Here is a 6,054-nt window from a genome sequence, read left to right as displayed (position 1 = left end):
TTAACTCCGCCCTATCTCGGAGGCTAAGGTACCGAGCGGAAACCCTATAGCTTATATTTAATCGGTTATCGCGGAGCGCTTATAGGTAAGGTATTAGAAAAGAGTATAAAAAGTATAAGAAGAGTATCCTAGGATATAGGTCGTAAGTAAATAAGAGTCGCACGCCTAGTTATTTATATAGTACGTTACTCTATACGACCTAGAGCCTATATTATCTCGTACTTCGCTTATAAGACCTCGACTCTACTAGTATACTATCGATCTCTTAAATCTTCCTTAGTCGCTATCTTAATTCTTCTTCGAGTTGCCGGACTTAGTACGTATCTGTCGCTATATAATAGCGCTACGTATTATAGAGAATCTCTTATTAAAATTTCTCTCTCGTAGGCTTACTATCTGCCTCGTAGTATAGAGGATTAAAGTGCTAATACTAAAGAATCTCTTTATAGTTAGTATATTAGGGCTCCTTAGGACCTTTGTATTTTAGGTCTAAATAGAGACGTATTATAAACGTTCTATCGCCCTTTCGCTAACTATCTACTCGGTCGCGATATACGAAGAAACCAATTTAAATATAGCTCGTCTCTATAATAGCCGAGTAAATATAGGGCGCTAGGTTTCTACTTCGTACCTTATATCTAGGTATAACGCGGGAATAAAACTAGGAGTATAGCCGGTATATATAGCTAGTAAAAGGATGCGAAAATAGGCCTCCTCCTAGGTTAATCTAACGACTAAATACAAAGTCTAACTAATCCGCTATAAACCGACGCCGAATTTCAGCTAGAAGCTATATATCTTTATATTAAAGAGTACCCCGCTTCGTATAAATAGCAAGGAGGTTATAAAGCTTAAATTCGGTTATAAGAAATGCCTCCGTAGCTTCCTAAAGAGCATTAATCGCCTTAGCCGTAAATCGTATACTAGACTAAAAATCTAATATAATTTCTCGGACGAGTCGCTAGAAGAGAGTCTTAGGGATTAAAAACTCGGTCCCTCTTTTGTCTTAGAATAGCCGGATCTAGCGAAGGGTAATAGTACCTAGTTTAAAGTACTACTTCTTTATTGTCGAGTCCTACCTTATACCCTTTTTTTAATAGAAGAATAACTTTTCTTTACGATAGTCTTCGTATACCTACTCCTTTTAGCCTTCTCTTATCTATCTAAGGCCTTCTTGTTTTTTTAGTACTGTTTTCCGAGGAACCCCCTTCCCTTATATATACTACGGAGAGTCTTACTCTTCCGATATCTCGTTCTCGCTACGGTCTCCCTATACTTAGCTTGCTTTACCCTTGCCCTTTAGGCTCTAAAGGTATCTTTATATGCGCTTAGACGACGAAGGTATATCGCTAGAACCTAGAAAATTAATAAGCCTATAATCGTAAAGAGATATTCTATAACACTTCCTAGTAAGGATACGGACTATCCTAATTACGAATCTAACGATAACCGACTAGGACGGTTTAATAGAAGACTATTTAGTCTAGAGTATCAGAAGTATAAATATCTCTTTACATTTATAGGCTTATTAATTTTTCTAGGTCTTAGCGATATACCTTCGTCGCCCGAACGTATATAAAGATACCTTTAGAACTTAGAATAGAGTACGAGTAAAGTAAGCTAAGTATAGGAAGACCGTAGCGAGAACGAAATATCGGAAGAGGAATACTATATATAGTATATATAAGGGAAGGGGGTTACTCGGAAAACAGTACTACGAAATAAGAATACTTTAGGTAGATATAAGAAGGATAGAGTAGCTAAAAAGGTAGACAGACGAAGACTATTACGAAGAAAAGCTATTCTTCTATAAAAAAGGGTAAAAGGTAGGTTTAGACGATAAAAAAGCGGCGCCTTAGACCGGATACTATTACCCTTCGCGAGATCCGGCTATTCTAAGATAAAAGGTAGACCGAGCTTTTAATCTCTATAACTCCCTTCTAGCGACTCGTCTAAGTAATTATATTAGATTTTAAGTCTAGTATATAATTTACGGCTATAGCGATTAGTAATCTCTCGAAAGCTACGAAGGTATCCGGGGTTTCGTTAGTTATACTTTATCCCGTAGTCGCGGGGATTTCAACTATATATAGAATCGCACTTTCTTAGTAGGCTATACGTAAACCTCGATATAATCGTATATTCTAGTCCTATTCGGATATCTAGGTAGGTATAGTAAGGAACCGCGAGTCTAAATATTATATATATAGCCTTATCCGAGTATATTATAGCTATAGACTTTACTACCGCCGTTTTCTTATATAATCCTTAGCAAGCTAGTCTACCTTATTCTAAGGCGCGTATTCTTCGTATTCTTTCTTTCTAGTATACAAAGAGTATAGAAAACTCGGTATAGGGCGTAAAAAGGGCGAAAATATAAAGAGGGTACGTACTAAGCGGTTAACTAAGGTAGAGAGGGCGGAGAGGGTAGTAGATTACATAATAGATATATAGGCCGATATATAAAGTAATCGATTATATAGTAGACTAGAGTTTTGCTAAGAGGCCGGATTAAGGTCCTTAGTCGCAATTTACTAGCTACTAATATAGCGGAAATCTACTGTTTCTCATCTCTTATCGCACTTATATCCAGTTTCCTATTATATTTACTCTATAATAGTGCTATCGTCGACTTTTACGTATAGCCTACTAAGAAAGTGCGACTTTACGTATAGTTTAAATCCCCGAACGTAGGCGAGGGGTAAAGTAGACCAACGCAACCCTAGATATTTCTTATAACCGAGTTTAAGCTTTCTAACCTCCTTACTATCTATACGAAGCGGGTTGCTCTTTAATATAAAAATATATAGCTTCTAGCTAAGATTCGGCGTCGGTTTATAGCGGATTAATTAGGATTTGTATTTAGCCGCCACATTAACCTAGGACGAGGCACACTTTCGCATCCTTTTACTAGCTATATATACCGGCTATACTCCTAGTTTTATTCCCGCGTTATACCTAGATATAAGGTACGAAGTAGAAACCTAGCGCCTTATGTTTACTCGATTATTACGGAGACGAGCTATATTTAGACTAGTTTCTTGCCATATCCCGGCTTGCCTTAATAGTATTCGTAGTTTAACTATACTAAGAAGTAGAAGTATATATAACTAAAGAAGGGGAGAGATCGTTATACGATCTAGGTATTATCGCTTACCGCTACTCGTATAGCTAGGATAACTAGGGAGGAGATCGATAGCACAAGTTAGTAGAGTCTAGCGACGACTCTACCTACGAGTCTAACGAAGAAGAACGTATAGCCCGTATAAGAGATTCTAAGATATATAGAAGCCTCGTCCTAAGATACTACCTCTACCTCCCTACTATACTTACCCGGTCGTATATAATATAGTCTTATAAGCGAAGTACGAGATAATATAGGCTCATAGTCGTTTAGAGTAACGTACTATATAAATAACTAGGCGTACTACTATTATTTACTAACGACCTATATCCTAGGATGCTCTTCTCGTATATTTTATATACTTTTTTAATATCTTACTTATAAGCGCTCCGCGACAACCGAGCAGACATAAGGTACAGGGGTTCTACTCGGTACCTTAGCCTTCGAGATAGGGGGGAGTTAAATCTAGAGGCATAGTCGGCACTCGGAGCCGGTATATAGAGACGGTAGTAGGCCTATTCCTACTAAATAGCTAACTTATTTAGTATAGCCTACCGTAGTATAGATATTTATTATATTTCCTAGTAATAGAGTTAGGTTACTTATAAGATTACTGTAGCTAGTACCTCTAGCCGGGTCTTTATACTAGATAGTTAGACTATATATAGTAGTATTATTACTATTAAAGTAGTAACTGCGGAAGATATCTAGGTAGAATTTCCTACTAAATTTTACTACCTCTTTTGGAACCATACTAATACTATTTTAGCTATTGTCCTTATAGCTATCTACGTGAATCGCGTTACGACTATAGGTAAGGATTTTAAAGCCCTAGATTAGATTCTTAAGGGTTAGAATATCTAAATTCGAGATAGTAGTAGGTAGGATAGATATTCTAGTAGGATAGATATTCTTAGTATCCTCTATAAGCGTTTCTATATACAAAATATGCCGCTATTATACGGCGCTATATAGCGCGCGATAAATACTCTCTAAGTATATATATAGTATATTATGCTTTATTAGACGTCCGAAATAAAAGTCTTCGAAAATTCTATTAGTACTAGTCTTAAAAAGGGCTTGCTTTAAGTTACGTATATATTCCTATACTTGTTAGAAACCGACTAATTCTATAGTTCTAACCTGCTACTCGTATAGTTGCTTAGCAAACTAACTTAAACTAACCTAGAATTTTGGCTTAGTAAACTAAACCAAACTAACCCGACCTACTATAGGGTATAGCAATACTGGTACGCTAACCTGCGATAGTATATAATACTATCTTGGGCCGACTATAGTAAACGTTTATAGTACTGCTTAGGGTTGCCTAGTTGGCGGTAGCTAAATATTTTAGTTATAGTAAAACGTGCTTCTCTAGATACTATCGATATGCTACTCGTCTACGCCGCGGACTATAGTAATAGCACGAGCCTTACTAGCGTCCTAGTCTAATATACTACAATTCGGAAATATAATATAGTCGGCGACCTTAGTATTAGCTAGAATTAGATCGTATAGCAGGTATACAAACTAGTCTTCTAGATATATACGATCGAGTAGCAAATCCTTGTTGTTAAACTAACCTGTAAAATCGAAATAGGCACTAGTAGTAGTGCGATTGCTACCGACTTTAAAGTAGTAGATATAAGTACTATTACCCTTCCCGGCCTACTAGTATAGAAAGCCGATTATCTCTAGGTTATAGCCTATACTGTCCTATTTAGTATAGGCGAGCGGGTAGGTAATACCTAGCTAAAGTACCTATATCTATACGATTAGCTATATATCTAGCTTGCTACGTTAAAAGTATAGCATAGTATTAGAGCAATTCGATACTAGTTAGAAACATACCTCGCCGACCTTAGTATACTAAACTAAAAAAGCGGGTTACTAGTAGATCCGTAGACTATACCCGATAGAATAGCACTATTAGCCGGAAAGCGGGTAAGTAGCGTATTATCTCCCGAGTAATACGAGACCCGATACTAGGCTACGCTAGAGATTAAGATATAGTTTAATATTAGTTAGTCGGTATATAGGCCTATACGGTAGTATATATATATATATATATATATATATATATAAAAATCAAAATAGGGTAGTATTAAACTAGAGTACTACTACTTCTGTACGTTTGTGTAATTCAATATGTATAACGTATTCGATAGAACAGTATATAGGCCTTAGGGCATTATAAGATACGTACTAGCGCTAGTATATAGCTAACTTAAAAAGAATACCTAAACCTACTTTTTAAAGACTATACCTTTATTCTATTAACAGTAGGGGATAATAACGCCCTACTGCTATAGCTAAAGACTAGAGAATAGGTATAGTACTAGTAGTAGCATCTGTCCTATATAAAAAACCAGCCTACTAGTAACGCTATAGTATAATATCGATCGGTATCTCTATGTCTTTTAGACTAAAACTAGCAGTTATAAAATTCTAGGTATCTATACTAAAAAGGACCTACCCGCTATATACTAGTTTTAATTATTTTGATCTAGGTAACTTTACTAATATAGCCCCTATTATTTCAAACTTTCTATACTAATTCGTCTAAACTGTAGCTTCTACTACCTATAAATCCTAGTATATATATAATTATTGTTAGTTTCTAGCTGTTAGTACTTATTAGTACTAGTATAGCTTATATTATTCTTAGGATATAACCGCTAGCCTTTCGTTATCCCCCTTGTTTTTTAGTTAAGCTACCTTTGTTAGACTCTAGAAGCCTCGAAAGCAGTTACGATATTATAAAGGGCGACCTATAGCTATAGCACGGCGCATATAGGAAGTTACGAGTGCGGAGAAGATTTAGCTGTAGTTAGATTTCAAGTCTAACTATAGCTAGGGCTTTCAACTAGTAGCTAGTTCTATGCTTATATACGTGCCTATATAGGCAATAATTATCCTATATTCATCCT

This window comes from Pseudocercospora fijiensis, assembly GCF_000340215.1.
Source record: "Pseudocercospora fijiensis CIRAD86 unplaced genomic scaffold MYCFIscaffold_9, whole genome shotgun sequence".
In the NCBI taxonomy this organism is placed as follows: domain Eukaryota; kingdom Fungi; phylum Ascomycota; class Dothideomycetes; order Mycosphaerellales; family Mycosphaerellaceae; genus Pseudocercospora; species Pseudocercospora fijiensis.
The sequence above is the reverse complement of the archived record's forward strand: the minus strand, read 5'-3'. Positions refer to the sequence as shown.